Source organism: Lemur catta, chromosome 21 (genome assembly GCF_020740605.2).
Source record: "Lemur catta isolate mLemCat1 chromosome 21, mLemCat1.pri, whole genome shotgun sequence".
NCBI classification, from domain to species: Eukaryota; Metazoa; Chordata; class Mammalia; order Primates; family Lemuridae; genus Lemur; species Lemur catta.
The window spans coordinates 7,118,943-7,137,777 of NC_059148.1; the positions used below are offsets into that span (position 1 = coordinate 7,118,943).

Sequence of the window (18,835 nt, forward strand, 5' to 3'; positions counted from 1 at the left end):
CGAACAGAACCAGCTCTGCAGCGCCCACACGTGGACAGCACAAAGCTGGCCAGTGCCACACAGATGTCTCCCAAACGGCGCGCTCCTCAGCACCGGTCAGGCCGCCCCTCCACACCCGCAAGCCTCGCAGGTCCTGGCCAGATCCACCTCCCAAACCCACCCCGTGGCCCTAAACTGATCACCCCTCCAGCTCTGTGGTGCCGGGTGGCAACAACGAGGACAGGAGCCAGGCGTGGGGCTGGGGCCAGCAGGCAGCAAACCCTGCCCTGCTCGCATGTGCCCTCCCCTGCCGTGGCACCAAGGGAAGCAGCCCTCACCTCCACCTGCAGCCCGCGGCCCTGCCCGTCCCACTCACCTGGGGGCAGGCCCTGCCCGGCACACACCCCCACCACCCTACAGGAGCCCGCAGCGCAGACAGGGCCACGTGCCGGGGCAGAGGCGTGGGCATGTGGATGCGCACCAGGCGCTGGGCAAGCACAGACCTAGCACACGGCCCTCCCCACGCGGGCGCAGCAGGCGTTTCCCCACAACCGAGGTGAGGACTGAAATGAGATGCCAAGACCACCCCTGGACAGACTCAGCAGCTCCCGAAGATGTGCATGTGTGCAATGACCTAGTGACAGGGCCTCAGGGCACAGCCAGTGCCCGCAGCAGGGACATGGAAGGGCCGAGACACCGTCCAAATACTGGAGGGAGCTGAGATGAACTGGGGTGGGGGTGGAGGTGGGTGAAGATGTGTTCAAAGTACATGCGCAGATGTGAGTCTCTCGAAGTGTGTGTGTGAGTGCACAGACATGTTCGCATGTGTGGCTGTGTGCACAGGTGTATGCGTGCATGTGTGGCTGTGTGCACAGACATGTTCGCATGTGTGGCTGTGTGCACAGGTGTATGCGTGCATGTGTGGCTGTGTGCACACGGGCATGTGTGTATCCAGCAGAGCCCACTGCACTCCAAATGCACCAGCACAAGATGCCCTAGGGGTCAGGGAGGGCTGTGCCCCATTTTGGGGTACCTTCGGGGTCAGGGAGGGTCCACTGAGTGGCCCCACATGTAAGGCAGATGGTCCCACTAGAGCAGGCGTGGGCTCCTACCCAGGAGGCCTGTCAAGTGAGTCTGTGGGTTGGGCCTGGCTTGGGGCAGGAGGCCGGGTGAGACACCCAGCCCCAGCCCCTCCTGCCCCTTGTCTCCAGCAGGCTGGGGCCGACAGTCCCCGTGGCTCTGGGAGAGGCCCTAGCCCTGGGGACAGTGAGAGCTCCCTGTCACCTCCCTTCATCAGTGCCACTGCTCCGATTCTTGGGTCTCTGAAACCAAACGTTTCTGCATTCTGTGTCTCAGAACTCAGGACGAGGACAGTTCCATCACATCAACCCTGCATCAAAGTTGGTGCCAGCACCATGGGGGCAGGTGGGCGGGCAGCAGGGGCTCAGACCACAACCTATGGCCAGCACCACAGACACGACCTGGGCTCAGAGCCGTGACATCTCCCTGCTGGCTGGTCTGGCCCAGGAAAGGAGGCACCCAGGATTCACTCCACTGTCTGTGAAAACTGGTCCACTGCCATCCCCAGCTGGCACCCAGAGGCCACGTCCTGAGTTTACTGTGGGACCCAGGCCTGCCTGGCCCTGAAGGGGCCCCAGAACTCAGCCTCGGCTCAGGGGACTGGGCCTGCATCCCTCCCTGGCCCCCCTCTGTGCTGGGCCCCTGTAGGCCTAGGGTCAGGGGTGGCCACTGGGGATCAACCCTCTGCCCAGGGAGGAGGCCATGGTTTGCAGGTGCGGTGTCACCATGGCGATGAGTGCCATCTGCAGAAGCTTGGGTGCTGGGGGGATGTGCTGCCATTGCAGAGGGGCTGCGGGCCACTGCCCTTCATAGGATGGTGAGCCAAAAGGTGTGTCAATGCAGGGGGGCCGTGGGGAAGAGGTCTGCAGGTCGGAAGTGGGCTGGGTTCCTGCCCTGGGTTACTGGGGGCCACCACTCCAGGGCATGCAAGCTATTGGGGCCAACTCTCCAGGTAAAAATAACCCCATTTCCCAAAGCCGCAGTTAGAACCACAGAGTGAAACCAGCACCATGAGCAAGAGCCAGCGCAAAGGGACCTGCACGTCGGAACCAAGCATGCTCTGTTTGCAGAAAGAAAAGAACAGCTTGAAGATATTAGCAGGGAGAAGGAAGTAACAAAGGGTAACCCAGAAGGGTCCCGAAGCACCAAGAACTTTTAGAGAATTCGTTAGGAAATGAAAGCTGCAGCGATGGCAGCTTAAAGCTCCGCAGCACATCCGAGAGCAGATTGGTGAGGCTGACGAGACGGGCACATAGAACCATCCAGAATGCAGCGAAAGGAGATGGGGGCAGGCTGGGCCTTGGGGGGCCCAGGTGTCCACCTGCCAGGTGCCGCTGATGGGGGTCCCAGCACCCACCAAGTGACCCAAAGGCACAGGCCCCTCACCCTGGGGAGCCAGCCTCTTCTGAGTGTGAGAACCCCAGCTAAGGGCCTTGCTAGAATCCCACTGGCCCAGTGTCCTGGGGCTGCCCAAGGACAGCATGACCAGGGCTCTTCTGGGGGCCATCCACCAGGTCATGCCCTGCTGGTGTCACGACGAGGCCATTGCTCTCAGGCTCAGCTGACCTGGGCCTTTCTGGGCTGCTCACCAGCTGCTGCTGAGGCCACTGACCCAGGCCAGACAGAAGGACCCCCCCCAGGTGGTCAGCTGTAGGACTCACTGTCCTGGGGTGGGCAGGGGACCAGCCCTCCAGGCAGCAGCGGCAGGGAGGGCCCCATGGTCTGAGGGAAGGCCATGGACAGCCCACGGGCAGCCTGGAGCTGGCAGTGTGGGCGTAGAGCCCAAGGCTGTGGCCTCGATGAAAACGCGGTCATTGGGAGGGAAGGACCAGAGGAAAGCCAGCCCCTGGGCAGGGGACCATCAGGAACTGCCTTTCTCTCCAACCCCTCACCCCCCAGCTCTGGCCAGCAGGCCACGTCCTCCCTTGCCAGCTTCACTGTCCCCACTAGGGCCTCTACTTGGCCTAGGCCCCCGTATGTTCCCTTGGCAAATCCACAGGGCCCCACAAGGCCAATGTGCCCCCACCCGGACCCACCATGGAGTTCTGACACCCTGCCCACGGGCCACCATCTCATTCCTGCTGACCTGCCAGGCTCTGAGAGTGAGCCTTGGACACAGCCCCATCCTCTAGGTCACTGTCATCGCACTGCAGGCTGGGTGCAGGGCAGGTGGGGGTGTGGGCAGCAGGAACCACCCCACAGGGCAAACACAGGGGCCCTGCTCACGCCACCCTGCCTGGCCACTCCTCACAGCTCCCATGGCTGGCAGAGTGAGGAACCGGGGGAGGCTCGGCTCACCCTCTGGGCATCTCTGTGCCACGAGGAGCTTGCCCTCGAGGACACCGTGCTGGAAAGTGCAGGAGAGGGTGGTGCCCCAGGGAGAACCGTGCCGAGTTTTCCTGGTGGCACCCCAGCCCTGCCTGTCCCCACCCCACCCCAGGCTCCGCAAACAGGCCAAGGCCTGACGGGGTCTCCACATGTCCTCGGCAGCCCAAGGAGGCCGCAGCGTGATCAAAGCCATGTGGGGCTCCGGGGTTGCTCCCAAGGCCCAGAGGGCCAGAGCCGACCACAGAGAGAGCGGCCGGAGGAAGAGGCAGGCAGAGGCCGGGCCCAGCAGCAGCCTCACCCATGGGCCTCATGGCATTTGAGCATCTGCATGAAGCTGCATCATCCTGCACCAGGTGCCACCTGCCCCAGGGGGCTGAGGTGGCCATGAGGGCAGCAAGCACACAGCAGCAGGCCTGCCGACAGCGGCCGGGTGGTCACGTGCCCAGCACTCGCTCCCCCATCCCCTCACCCGGCCTCACAGCAACTACAGCAGAGGAACAGGCCGCGGGGGAGGTGGGGAGGGCCCCAGCCAAACGGGGCAGGTTCCGCAGAACCTGGCTCCCTGGGCGGGTCAGACCAGTAGGGGACCTGGAGGAGGCTGGGCCAGGGCAGCCCGGGCAGGGAGGAGACAGCTGAGGTGCTCCTTCCTCATGGTGAGATCCCTCCTCAGAGTCCCAGGTCACACAGCAGGGACATGGCAAGGTGGGCCTGGCAGGGCTCCTGCGGGCTGGACTCTGGGTGCAGGAGCAGTGAGCTGGCCACCCAGAGCAGGCACACGTGGGGTGGGCGGTCAAGTGGGCCTCCTGGACCCCACACCCACTCCCTGGAGGACCCCCAGAGGGCCAGGATGCTCCCAGCACTGGATCCAGACCTGTTCATCTGTACTGCCCCAGCACAGTCACTCTGCCCAGCCACATCGTGGAATCATCCGGAAGCTGGCATGGCTCCACAGGGGCCCTGCTGCCTTGCTCTTTACCCTGTGACACGGCCCACTGACTGACCTCCGCAGTCTGTGAGAAGCCCCTGGGAAGGCTGGTGGGTGACAGGGCAGCTGGCTTCCTCCTGGCCACGAGGGTCATATGCCCACATGTCGTCCCACTAGGGGCACTGTCTTGAAGGCAACTGGCATGACACAGGGATGGGACCAGGCCTCGCCAGGCCCACAGGGATGGAAGAGGTGTGGCCCGGGCTGGGGAGTGGAGGCTGTGCTGGCAGCAGTCAGGACGAGCCACACACGGGGGCCAGAGCAGAGCCTTGAGGTGGCCGAATGTCCTACCACTCGTCCCCGACACCAGCGCAGCAAGACATGGCGTGTTGGCGTGGCACAGCAGCAGGCTCCCCCCCCCCGGGATGAGCAGGGGGGAAGCACATCACTTCGTGCTACCACAGCCCAGGGGGGTCCTGGCTGGCTCAAGCCCCAGGCCACCATGGCTTCCTTGTGACGCTGTGTCCCACTGCTGCACAAGACGGCCAGGCACCCTTCGTCACAACCAAAGATAGCATGTGAAAAGCTGATCCCCCGTGAACTCTGCCAAGTTATAGCTCTTTCTAAAAACTACCTGGAGGCCGGGCGCGGTGGCTCACGCCTATAATCCCAGTACTCTGGGAGGCCGAGGCAGGAGGATGGCTTGAGGTCAGGAGTTTGAGACCAGCCTGAGCAAGAGAGAGACCCCCGTCTCTACTAAAAATAGAAAAATTAGCAGGGCATGATGGCGCCTATAGTCCCAGCTACTCGGGAGGCTGAGGCAGGAGGATCTCTTGAGCCCAGGAGTTTGAGGTTGCTGTGAGCTAGGCTGACGCCACGGCACTCTAGCCTGGGTGACAGAGTGAGACTCTATCTCAAAAAATAAATAAATAAATAAATAAAAATAAAAACAAAAACCACCTGGAAAGGAGCAGGGACCAGCATGAAGTGCTGTCGAGACAGGACGGCCGCAGCCTAGACGCAGGTTCTCTCTGAAAGCACCGGGCTGGGACCATGTTGCGGTCACTCACCCAGGGACTGCGGTTCAGGCCAGGTAGGTGCTCGAGGCTGTCACTGCACAGATGAGGCCAGCACGCCCACACCTCTTGCCCACCTGCCTGCTCACCAGTCACTGGGCCGGGGGCTCCTGTCGTGTCCTGAACTGCCCAGCAACAGTCTGCTCGTGGCCTCCACCAACCCGGGTGTGCACCTCCGCTGCGGCCTCTTGCCTGCAGCCTTCAAGGGTGACCACGTGTGGTGTGGGGCTGGCTCCCCAGGCCAGAGCTGTCCATACCCTGCACACGCCAAAGAGAGCTGTGGCCTGGGAGGTCAGCTCTAAGCCCTTGGAATGTCCTGCCTAGTAAGAATGTCCTTGCTCACCTGGGGCCTTGGGTGATGCCAGATCGTCTAGGCTAACAATGTGACTTACAGTGGGGGGCCTTGGGCCACGCGGTATCAGCTCACCCACTGGAGGGGCCGGAGACCAAGGTCAGCCACGTCTGCGTGACAGGCCCTAAATACAGACCTGGACGCCCTGGGAGGTCCCTGGCTGACAGCACACCATGCACGTTGTCACACGCTGCTGAGAGAATTACATGTTGTCCACGCAGCTCCAGAAGTTCCAGAAGCCTGGTCTCTCCTGTAGCCATGAATATAACTGCTTTCCTGAGTCCTGTGAGTCCTCCCAGGGAATCACTCAACCTGAGGATGGCCTTGGGGACTCTGGGCGACACGGCCACAGCGGCTCAGAGAGGGGAGCACACCAGGCTGAGGCCACACAGCAGCATCACCCCTTCCCGATGCTGCCCTCTCCACCTCACGGGCCACTGACGTCACCACGCGCCCCAGGGCCCACTCCATGCCGGGTGGCTGGGCCCGGCCCACTGCACCTGCCTCTCTACCCCAACGAGACATCACCCCGGAGGCTGCAGGGCCAGAAAGATGCTCTGTCGCGGGAACTTGCTGCTGGCTGTTGGCTGCCTGAGCGGGCCGGGCCCAAGCCCGGCAGTGCTGCCCAGGTCCACCGGGGCCCCCGGGGCGTGGCTCTGTGAGGGGAGAGGCCACCCTGGGACCCACTCCAGGGAATTGGGCAGGAAGTCTTTTTGTGACAGGGTATTCTAAGTGACACCCTTTTTTTTTTTTAAAAGCAATGGCTGATACAGGAACCCCTCCTGTCCGAGAGCCGGCACACCCTGTGCAGGAGACACATGGGTGTGTGGGGACTTTACTCCAGTCAGCACAGCAGCCCACCTACCCCACCGCCTCCTGGAGCACACAGACGCGGCAGACAGCAGTGGATGTGTGGACACACGTGTTGTGTGCCTCCGTCCAAGGAAAGCAGAGCTCCTATTACACCCACACAATGACAAAGGCAGGTCTCAGTGTCCTGTGACAGTCAACACTGACAACTCCCAGTAGGGCACTGTCTCTACTCGGGCGAGTGGGAGCGTGGCCAGGCAGCTGCCGTCCCTCAGTGCCCAGCCCAGGGCAGCAAATGCCTCTGCGCAGGGAGGCCTGGGAATAATCTGCTTGGGACCTGGCATGGCCTTTGCAGATCCCGCCAGCAAGGTGAGAGGGGGACAGTCACCACGAGCTTACTGTATGACCACAAATGCCACCAGCCTTGCCAGGGACGCAGGAGAAGCCACTCGCAAGGAGGCAATCTCCATAGCACTGTGCCCCCCACATGCTCCTGCAGTCCCCTGGCACCCCCGAGCCCCGGCAGGAAGGCTCTGCGAGGTGTGAACGGAAAGAAAGCACCTCTTTCTGTCACAGCCAAGGGCTCCTCATCCTCTAAGAATGACAGTGGAAGGCTTCCCAGAATCACGGCTCACGTTCTCCCAGCCCAACAACCTGGTAATTCTGCAAGACAGGAAGAAAGTGTCCTGGTCTTGGCACAGGTTGTTCCTAGTGCAGGGCGCTATCTGGGAAGGACGCGGGCTGATAACACTTCTGAGAACTCTCCCAGTGGGCACTGTCCTCTCTGCCCACCGTCTGCTTTTGAAATCCACACCCCTCTGGAAGCCTCTCTCCAGCCTGGGGCGCCTTTCTCCTCCCTGACTTCTCACAGGAACCAACAAGATCTTTTGCTCCTAGGAGCCAAGTGGAAATGGGCTGAACCCCTCTTTGAGAAGGGTGAGACTCGCCTCTTGAGTTAAGCCCTAAATCTCACTCCTGGTGCCTAAAAAAAGCTCAACAAGAAAATGATACCAGAAGGGCAGGCCTGGCCACGGAGCATGCAGTGACCCAGGAGAGGCCATGTGGGGACGAGGCCTGACACTGATGGGTGGGTCCAGGGCCCACTGACAGGTGGCAAGGACCTGCTTCCCGGCACTCATCACAGAGGCAGGTGAGGAGGAGAGTGGCTGGCAGCCTGGCAGAGGCCACTGGGAGAAAAGGCAAGAGGAGCTCAAGGCCCAGGCCCGACAGGCCTGAGGTCACAGAGGAGCCGGGGGGGGGGGGGGGGGTGGGACAGGGCGTGGTGGAAACTGGACAGGTGTCCCTGATCCCATCTCCTCCCCGCCCTCTCCAGACCCCACCGCTGCAGCCCCTCCTCCCAGGGGACCAGCAGGCATCACACACTAGCCCTGGCCACGCCAGCCACTCACGCCTTGCCTGCCAGCACAGCCTCCTGCACATGGGCACCAAGAGACACCTGTCCCCTCCTCTTCCACACCCTGCCCACTCCTCCGCCCACTCCGTCTGTTCTCCAGCCCGAGGCTGGCACCGACTCCTGGGCCTCCATGACCTGCAGGTGGCTGGTGTGACGTGGGCACCATGTGCCCGTCCCTATCTTGTTGGAGAAGGCCCCGCCTGGCCCAGAGCGAGAGCCTTTGCCCTGACTGCTTGTATGGCCACACGCTGGTGTAGCTCTGGGGTCTGCCCACTGTCTACCTGTGTGGATGGTGTGAGGTGGGGACCACCCATGCTTCCCAAACGCCCAGCCAATCGTTCCCAAGTGCCCTGCAGCCGTCCAGCCTGCTTAACCTCAGCCACACCCAGGACTCCTGGTCACACGGGGCCCCTGGGGCCCTGCATGTGTCACCAGGCCTCTGCTGCTGCAGTGGTCACCTTAGCTTCAGTGCCTACTCTGGTGTCTAGCGGGCAGGTCTCTGTCATGGCTATTCACGGGACCTTCTAGAGCCCTGACTGGGTCACGCCAGGCCAGGAGCCATGCAGATGCCTCAGTCCATGAAGTAACACAGGAAGAAAGTCTGTAGCCTGGAACCGGAAGCCAGCACAGTGGTGTCCAAATGTGCCAGTGGACAGCAACAAGCTCCAGCTCCGGAGGCAGCGTGGAGGCCGGCCTAGGGCAGCATACCTCTCAGCCGTTCGTGCACAGGACACAGGTAAGCAAGACCTTTGCAAAGGACAGAACCAGGGCAGGAGACAACTAGGGGATGCAAAGGAGACATCCTGGTGCTGGATATGGAGGGTAGCTGCGTGTCTGGGCTCACTTTGTCCCATCCACGGAGCTGGGTGCTGCAAATGTGTGCACTCTCAGTAGGCATGTTTCACAGCAGGGCAAAGACTTACTGTCCACTCCCAAAAGCTGCCATCAGAAGCAAGCGTACAGGCCCTGTCCTCTTCCCCCTGCTGGTTCCATGACATTCCTACAGGTAGGGGTTGGAGGTGAGGGAAGGAAAGGCAGGGAGAACCTGAGAGCCGCCCGTTCACAGGAGCCAGGAGAAGGTTGCATCAGCCCCAGCACAAGACACATCTGCATAGGATAGAGTGCAGCAGGCTGAGGCTGTCGTAACTGCTACACAATGACACGGCCCACCTGAAAGAAAAGCAACGTCACCCCAGTGACCCTGGGGGCCTTACGCTTGACGGAAATACTTCCCTTTGTCAATTGAGAAGACAAAAAGGGCGTCTGGGAAGAAGGGACATAAACAAATCAGAATGCAGCGATAACAGATGCAGGGACGCATGCTCCAGGGAACAGAGAGGTACTTTCACTGAGACATGGGGCCAAGGGGGCCTAGATACTTGGGAGGGTGGGCACCTGTGACATCGTTCTCCTGCCAGGGCTGTGCACAGGAAGGTCGGCTGAGCCCTACACTCTGCTGCCTCATTTAACAATGCCAAGCACTTCACATATTTGGGGAATGTGTGATTTTCTGTTTTTTAAAAGACAGTCTTGCTCTATCTATTGCCTGGGCTGGAGTGCAGTGGCGCAATCAAAGCTCACTGCAACCTCAAACTCCTGGGCTCAAGCAATCCTCCTGCCTTGGCCCCCCAAGGTGGATGTGAGCCACCACACCCAGCCTAGGGAATACGTTTTAAAGCTGTCCAGCCTGTCTGTCTGGTCTGGAGAAGCCACGCAGAGGATGGGATCCCAAGGGCTTCTGACAAGCCCCTCAATGACCACCAGAGCCTAAGTGGCAGAGCTGAGCAGCCGGGTCCCCCACCCCCACCTGCACACTGTCCTGGTGGGCTGTGACAGCCCCCGAGGGCAGAGCTTAAAAGCTGGAGCTGCTCTTTTGGAAGGAGAGGACAGACACAGACATGTGACGTGGGCTCCCGGCAGCTGCCAGCAGAGGAGGTAAACACGTGGGAACACACTGTCGCTGTTCCTGGAGCCTTGGCAGAGAAAGCCCTGAGTCGGGAAACCCTCCCAGCGGCCAGTCTCCGCAGTGCCCTACTCAACTCTCACCCCGGCGGCGAGAGCTCAGCAACCTATGCTTTCTCGTTTGGCTACTAAATGGCATTTTACCATGACAAATTTTCTGCAGTGATGCTCTCTGCTCAGGTCTTCACAATGCTTTTGGGGCATTAACTCAGCCTCACACCAGAATATCACTCTCTTCACAGATCAAAGGAGCAGCACAAACATGAGCACGACAGGACGCTCTGGGCAGCAGGTGGCCCCTGCGCCCCAGGCCCTCCCGGCAGGATCACTCAGCTTCCCCACAAGCCAAGGTCAGGCCCAGCCTCTCAGCAGCCCCTTCAACCTGCGTGGTTACCAAAAACAAAAAAGGGGGCACCTCTACCAACTCCTGCACAGAGGGTAAAGGCGAGCACTTACAGTTAGCATGGGACTGGAGGCCTTGACATTGTACCTCCAAAATGCCAGCAGGTGCACCAGGGGAGCCCCCGCCGGGAGACAGAGACCGGCCTGTGCTGCCATCACATGCTGATGGACATGTTGTGTGTTACCAAAGGATGGGCCCCGGTTCTCACATGTTGGGAGTGTCAATGACAAGCACAGCCCCACTTCTAAAAGTTCTCCTGGTCTCCCTATCCTGGGCCATTTCTCTCCAGACCCACTCTGGGGTCCCCTATAGGCCCCTCATCTCTGCAGGAGTTCTTAGAGGCATCACCCTGATGCCCTCAGAGCTCACTGTCTGGGGCGGAAGCTGGAGCGGGAGTGAGTTCCCACGGTACCGATCATGATCACGCCCATCGTGAAATGCAGTCAGATGACAGCCCACCAAGTGAAGACACCAAAGCACAAGGGCTGGACACCCAGGCAGACCTGACAGCCTGGCCCATAGTTCAGTGAGGACTACTGTCACTACACATTGGGGCAGGCAGGGACTTGGTCTGAGGGACCTGTAGTCTAAGGACACACAAGTAACAGGAACCCCTGGGTTGGGAACCCATGCTACAGGAGCCTGCGGGGTGGGAGTACCAGGGCACCCCACCCTGCCAGAGCACTGGGACCCTGGGAGGAGGGGCAGAGGCTATGCTGTGCCCACAAGACAACATGGTCACCCTCTCCAGCTGCCTCCACCCCCAGGACAGGTCACCCAATGCAGGAAGGTTTCTGGGAGGGGGCCCAGGAGGAGCAGAGGGACTGGGAGCTGGCTCTGAACAGCCTTGGGAAGACCATCTGCCCCCTTAGCCTGTTTTTTTTGTGTGTGAACAGGGTTGGGCCAATGAATGGTTGCCCAAAGTCCCAAAGGACTAACGAGCCTTCCAAACAGCTACCCAGCTATCCCTTACAGCTGCTGTCACATCTGCCTCATGGAAGAGGGCTCTGAGCCCAGAATGGCAGCAAAACAGCAGTCAGCAGGTCCAGAGCCACACTGCAAGCCTGGCTGGTGCTGGGCATGTGACGTTCCTACAGAGCAAGGGGGCCTGAGGCCCAGGGACTTGTCCAAGGGCAGAAGGTTCACTCTAAAGCTGTGGCCCTGCAGGAAGCCAGGGAGCACAGGACAGGTGCTGGGGGCAGGGAGAGGGTCCTCTGTGCCCACTCCCCAGGAGGAACAAGGGCAAAGCCCAGCCCCCACCGCTGATGCTCTGGCGGTGGTCCGACTACCCCAGCAGCCGCAGGCAGGCAGCATTCAGGCACAAGGATGACCCAGCACTTGCTGTCCACCCAGATCCACACCAGCTGCTACCCCACTGCCCCCAAGCAAACCGCAGGGCGGGGGCGGCGTGACTCGACTCCAGAGCTGTCCCGGATGCTGGCCAAAGCCGCAGCCCACCCATCCCGCAATGCCCACGCAGCTCCCAGCCCGGCCGGTCTCAGCCTCCCCGCAGCGAGTCGGGTCCGGCCTGCCAGTGGTGGCCTCCGCACCCCGCTCTGGCGGGCAAGATCGGAAGCGCCTTCCAGTCACGCGTGGCGCGCTTTCGTCGGCCAGGGTGGGTCTGCTCTCCCCGGATCCGACAGAGCCCCAGGCCTAGCCGCGTGACTCCATTCTAAGCCTCAAAAAGGGGAAACTGAGGCAGGGCACGGAGGTGCGGCTGGCCCACCCGCCCTCGAAGACCCAGCCCCGTTCTTGCCCCCAGAGCCTGGAGCCGGGCGCCCCCGAGCCCGAGCCGGCCCCACCGGGAGCGAAGTCAGACGGCCCAGCCGCCCGCCGCACACTCACCGCCTCCGCCGCCGCCGACTTCCGGGTGCCGCGCCCGCGCGCCGCCGCCGCCAGCCTAGGCCCCGCCCATCCCCCGCCTGTGCGCTCACCATTGGGTGGTGCGGCGAGGGGCGGGGCAGCGCGCCGCGTCCCGGGGCCCCGTTGGCTGCGCGCGCTGTCGCTCGGGAGCCGCAGCCCTCCTGGCGCCCCGCCCCCGGGGCTGCGCCAAACCTTGAGGGTGTGCGGCTGTCTGGGCGCCTCGTGACCCCCGCGGCCTTCTGGGCCTCCTGAGCTCCGGACCCGTGGGGGCGCCCTGGGAGGTGGTGGCAGCCCTGCTGTTACCTGCTCACCCTGCAGCCCTCCCTAGAAGGGCTACAGGAATGCGCACTTCCACACCTGCCTCCCTTGGGCTGCGTCCTGGTCTCACCATCCTTGTCCACCCGATCCCCACCACAGACATCCTCTGTCCTGAATATCCCTACCTTCACTTTATGACACCCCCATGCCTGCCCCCTGCCCTAATGTCCCTGCTATTCCCAGGACGGACCCCAGACCAGGGACCAGGCACTCCAGCCCTCGCCATGCCACTGCAGCCTTTGAGTCCACATCCAGGTCCAGGCCCCAAGGATGATGCGCTGGCTCAGTGTGAGCTGTGCTGGGTGGGCAGGTGAGCACTGACTCCCTGTCCCCACCAGCCTCTGAGCCGTGCCTGGGGCCTAAGCTCCAGAAAGGTGGGGAGTCAGAGGACCAGGCTCTGCCCCAAAGTGAGTACTCAAAAAACTATGACAACGGCTGGGCGCGGTGGCTCACGCCTATAATCCTAGCACTCTGGGAGACCGAGGCAGGTGGGTCACTTGAGCTCAGGAGTTCGAGACCAGCCTGAGCAAGAGCGAGACCCCGCCTCTACTAAAAATAGAAAGAAATTATATGGACATCTAAAAATATATATAGAAAAATTAGCCAGGCATGGTGGCGCATGCCTGTAGTCCCAGCTACTCGGGAGGCTGAGGCAGGAGGATCGCTTGAGCCCGGGAGTTTGAGGTTGCTGTGAGCTAGGCTGACGCCATGGCACTCTAGCTCGGGCAACAAAGTGAGACTCTGTCTCAAAAAAAAAAAAAAAAAAACTATGACAAGGATGACAACTACACTAGGGATAATGACAGTGTGGTAAGCACTCTAAACCTGGCTGTCTAGGTCCACAAGTCTCATTCACCCCACTTCATAGATGTAAATACTGAGACTCAGAGCAGTTATGTCACTCAGTTGAAGTATAAACAGTGGCAAGCAGCAGTGGCTGGGTTAGCTCCACGGCCCTGCGTTGAAGACCTAGGCACCCTGATCCTGACCCAAAGCCCCAATGCCCTGCAGAAAACGGGCGCACAGAGGGCAAGTGCCTGCCTGGTAATCTGCAAAGGCAAGAGTCTCACCTGGACCTAAGGGCAGGCCCATTCTGCCCCATTCTTTTGCAGTCTCTGTGATCCTCCTGAAACCTTCTGCAGCTGAGGAGACCAAAGACCCCAGATGCCCAGGGACACCTGGCAAGCAGGCAGCAGACCCAGCCAGACACTTGGTTTTCCCTCCTGCCATCCGGCAGTGGAATCATGCCAGGCTGGTGCCCGTGATTTCCCTATGAGCAGCCAGAACATATGGTCCATAGGGCCAAAAGGTAGTGGTGGTGGACAAGCGGTATCCGGGATTTGGAGGTGAGGAACCATGCCCTGGGGTACTGGGCAGCAGCTGCAAAAGTCTGCCTCAAAACACCAGGCCATGCACCACAGAGTGGGATATGGATTGACTACGCTTTCCCTTTGCCCACAAAGAGGGATGTGGTGACATGTCAGATGGTGGTTCAAATCTCACTCTGTCACAGACAACATGTGGCCCTGGGCTAACCCCACCCCAGCCATACTCTTCCCAGCTAGACTGAGCCAGGCACTCTGATGTTTTTTCTTCCACCACTGACTCACTGCAGCCTGGATGCTGTATGATGCCAGAGAGCAGATGAGATGGGTCTAGGGGTGGGTATCTGAGCCCTGGGATCTTGGGGCTGCAAGGGGCTATCTGTCATCCCACCTCTAATTGTACATGTCCTCAGACAGGGGCTCACTACCTCCTGTGGCCACTCTTTTGGTTTCTGAACACCTGAAACTGTTGGGAAGTTCTTCCTGCACCCAGATGAAACCTTTTTCTCCTGTGGCTTTCCCCATGTGCCCTACAGCTGTCCCCACAGAGCTGGCCAGCAGCTGCGTGGAGAGGGTGAGAAGAAGGGAGGACACTGGGCTACCAGTCCCTGTGGTCTCCCTGCTCTCTGTTTTTGATCCTACCTGCAGCCTGGTGTGCTGACTGCTGGACAGTGGCCCTGAATCTTGTTTGCGCTGGTCCTGCCCACCCTGAGCCTCTGTATGCAGCTAGTGGTCTCTGGAATCCTATGGGGGTGTGGGTGGTGATGAGAGGGAGGTAGTCCTTGCTTGGGCTGATTTGGGTGGCTGATTTGGGTGGGTGATTCTCCCTTTCGCTCTCTTTTCGCAAGTGTGGGGCAAGGGTAGTGCTGGACCACAGGTCACTGTGAGAAGAGGGGCTCCAGGAGGACCAGGGCCAGATGCCCTTGGAGAGATGCTTGGGGACAGTTGGACTTATCAAATCTACTCCTAAAAGGAGGACACAGAACCCCTAGCCACACAGCACCTAAGCCACAATGTCACCATGGTACTGCGCCACCCTAGGTTCCAGGGAGGGAAGCTTCACTCTGCCCTTCCAGAGCCACAAGCAACGTCCCTATGCCAGGGTGCCAAATGGCTGTCACCTTGAGTGCCAGCTCCAATCGATTGGTAGTAGCTGCCTGGCTCTGAAAGACTGTGGGATCAATTCTCCATGACTGCCAGGGTACAAGTGGACCCATTGGTAGTGCCAGTGGTGAGTGCTTGCCCAAGGCCATCTCACTTTCTTTGTTCTGACCAAGCAACTATTGGGTGAACACACTGGACTTTGGACACGGGTAGGTAAGACAGGGGTGTCTGGTTCCCCTCCACCACCACGATTAGTAGTGTCGTGGGCAGCTTGTCTCCTCCAGCAACCTTGGGAATGTCGTGAGCTGAGAAACTGGTCATCTCCAGCTGCACCTGGGGCTAGGAAAGGCTTAGGACCAACCGACAGCCAGGGATACTGGCCCAGGGGCCATCTCAGGATCTCCCCTAGAGAGAAGCCCCACTGGGCAGCATCCCTGCTCTTCCCCCCACACCACCCACAAGTCTGTAGAGCTTGCTGAGTGAGGGTAGGTGCCCTGTGCGCCCCGCATCACTGCAGAGATGAGGGTGGTGCTCTCCACCTGGAAGGGAAACACAACCTGTTCTAATCTCAGCAGGTGGTGAGTGCGCCTCCATGACTCCAGGCAGGTGCAGGAATGGGATGCACGGCGGAGACAGCCCCCCTCCCCAGGCCGAGAGCTAGGGCGGTGCCAGGAGGAGGTGAGGAAGGGCAGCCCCATGGTGGGGGGCCGTGTTTGGAGGGAGCCCCGGGGCTCTGTACTATAGGGGGGTAAACCCTAAACCGTTGGTTTACGAGGCGTCTCTTCCTGGCCTTGGAAACACCGCAGTCCCCACCCCCACCTCAGCCTCGCTGGGCCAAGGCCTCACCCGCGCCCGCGCTGCGGGGACAGAGGTGGTGAGGGTGGGAGAGCCCCAGGCCCCGGAGTCAGACGCCAGGTTCAAGCCCGGTCACCTAAAGCGAGCGAGAACCTCTCTAAGGCTCAGTTTCCCGTCTGTGAAATGGGGCTAGCAGCAGAGCGCTGCCTCGCGGGCGTGTGAGGAATACGGTCCACGTCGGCGGGAGGGCGCTGCGCGGCAGGCGCCGGCAAAGGACACCTGCGAACTGGGGCGGCGGTGGGGGCCACGCGGCCAGAGTCCGGGGCAGGGGCGCCGGCGCTGCCCATCCCTTCCCTGCCGGCGCCCCTGCCCAGCTAGGGGCCGACGGTCCGGGGACATCCGCGGAAGACGCCAGGAGGGAGCGGCGGCCCTGCGCGCCCGGCCGCCGCAGCGGTGCCGGCAGGTGCCGGGGCCTGGCCCTCCGCGAGGGGGCCGGTCATCTGCCGGGACCGACACCCCGGAGGCCCAATGGCAGGCCGCCGCCTCCACGCGCCTGTCCAATCGGCGCCGGTTGCCGGGCCGCCTCGGGCCTCTCGACCAATGGGAAAATTCGCGGTCGGATGGGGCGGGGCGGAGGCCGCGTCGCCGGCCGGGCCGCTTTGCGCACGGGCCGCGCTAGGGGCGGGAGGCGGCCGGCGGGTTGTGCGCCAACCGGGAGGGAGGGTCCGCCTGTGCCGGCCCGAGGTGGGGCCCCGCGGACGGCGACAGGCGCCGCATCCTGGGAACGCCGCGCCTCGGGACCCGAGGGACTCTGGGACGCCCGCCCGGAGGCGGGGGCCGCGCTGCGGAGCCGCCCACGGCGCACAGGTGAGCTCGGGCCAGGGGGCGGGGGCGGGGCCCGGGCCGAGGGTCTGAGCCCGGGTCGGGGCCGTGACTGGGGTGGGGACTGGGGCCGGGGCGGAGGTCCGGGCCGCAGTCTGGGCAGGGGTTGGGCAGGTCCTTGGCCCGGAGTCGGAGTCCGGGCGACGGTTTGGGCCGGGGGTCGGAGCCCAGCTCTGCCCTGCCCGCGCCTCGCCCGCGCTGCGGCGCCGACGCCCCGGGCCGGTGGGGGTGGGTCCCTTTGTGTGCGGCCTCGAGCCTTGCCCGACCCCGCCGGGGCGCCCCGGCCCCGCGGCCGTGTCCGCCCCACGCCCCGCAGCCGGGGCCCGGCGGCCACGGAAACTTTCCCCCGGCCCGGGGGGCGGCAAGGCCGGGGAACTTTACTGGGGCGGCGCGCCGCCGGGGAGCGCAGGGGCACCGGCCCGCCAAAGGGACGTCCCCGTGCCGCGCTGCTCCAGCCGCCCGGGGGTTAGTGGTCCCTGCCGGGTGCTCTGGCTTGGGGCCCCCTCGGAGCCTCGGGTGGAGGCTTGTTCCCCGACTCCGGTGCTCAGCCCGATTTGCTGAGGAGTCGCCCTGGGCTGGCGGCCTGAGATCTCGGCCTCCCTATTTTAATTTTTAAGCGATTGAATATTGGATACCTAAGAACAGTTTGCTATTGCTAACGTATGGGTAATGCATCAGACTGACATGGATCTGAGGGATCAGGTGCCCCTTTACTGACACCCAGGCGCGTTTAGAAACAAGAAAAAGAAAAATACCCCGTGTGTTTCAACTTTTAGGGTAGGCTGTTAATGTTGCCGTCCAACAATCTCAGATGGTCACCCACACTCCTGTGGGGTAAACCTCCCCCAGGAGTATGGGCCAGGGGTGTACGGGGTGCCTCCACCCCGTCCAGACCCCAGCTTCTCTGCCTTTACTCTGGAATTGGGCTGTGGTCATCCCAGTCCCAGAGTCCAGTCCATCTTGGGCAGGTGCTGCCTGTCTTGTGCTCTCTGTCTTTGGATCTGGGACGCTGCAGGATGCAGGGGACTGGCAGAGCCCCCTTGCTCATGTGCTGGGCGGGTGGCCAGGCAGTTCCTGAGCAGGTGGTCCAGGCCTTGGGTCAGCCGACAGTGTGTGGGGCTGTGTGTCAGGGAGGACATGGACTTTTCCCCCTGAGCCTTGCCCCCTCCCATTTGCACTACCTGCTCCTGGCTGTTCCCTGACTTCATCCCCACCCTCAGTCAGGGGTCCAACAGGGCCCAGCACAGGAGAGCACTCGTTCAGCACAGGGGCTCAAGTCCCAGCCTGGTGACGGGGTCACGGAGCACAGCCAAGCCAGCCCCCAGTTGGGCTTTTCTGCAAAAACACGGGGACCTGCTGTATGAACTGAGTGGTCTGGGCTCAGTCCTGCTGTGTTAGAGCCTCCACCTACTGCCACATCTGGGCTGTTTGGCCCCATTGTGGGCTCTGGCACCCCCTCCAGAGGTGGCCCCTCTGCCTCTCCCAGGCTGTGTGAGGGCAGGGTTGCAGCCTTATTTCTGTGGGTGCAGGATGAGTTTTACTGTGCCCCCTCACCCCAAGAGGCAGGCCTGGGGTGGACACAAAACAGCCCTAGGGGGGCAGGAGGAGTAGGACCCGCTGCCTCTGAGAGGGGCCAGGTGCTCTACACAGCTGGCAAGGGCCAAGGGTATGCAGCCCGCCAGAGCTGGCCAGCCCCCTGAGTCTGCCCTGCTCCCCGCCTGGCCCAAGCTGAGGGAGGAGGTGGAGCTGGGGTGGGGTTGCGGCCCAGTCTGAGGATGTGGCCAGGAATGGGTAGAGTCTGGGGGCAGAACTGCAGGGTGCCAGGTGGGTCATAGGGGGCTCTGGAAGCTTCCCCACAGTAGCTCTGGTCAGGGGCAGGTGCTTCTTCTTCTGCCACCTGATTCACTTAAGACCAGAACGAGGTCTTGGGTCACTCTGCAGGAGCCCCAGAATTAGGGGAACACAGAGTGGGAGATCCCTTTATGGACCTTCTCACTAGGGGGCTCCACATCTCGGCCTGTTTCTGGTTGGGAAGATGAGCGCAGAGCTGGCAGACACCTGTGTGGCCTGCAGACCCCCCACCACCTGAGTCAGGCACAGGCCCTCCCCACTGCCCCTGGGACTGAGGGGCTGGCCACCACTTGCAAAGCAGCTGGGAGCTGAATGTGGCCGCCAGAGGGCAGCCAGGACCACGGCCAGGACCGCACGGCTAGCAAGAC

The 18,835-nt window shown here is 61.9% G+C and overlaps 1 protein-coding gene across 2 annotated transcripts in view; it reads left to right on the plus strand.

Moving 5' to 3' along the window:
• The first annotated feature begins 16,432 nt into the window (after positions 1-16,432).
• ARVCF (ARVCF delta catenin family member) overlaps positions 16,433-18,835 on the plus strand; it is a 47,090-nt gene continuing 44,687 nt past the window's right edge. For both annotated transcript variants that reach the window (XM_045535162.1, XM_045535164.1), the window contains exon 1: positions 16,433-16,601. The gene's annotated coding sequence lies outside the window, so the exon portion shown is untranslated. The remainder of the gene's footprint in view (positions 16,602-18,835) is intronic.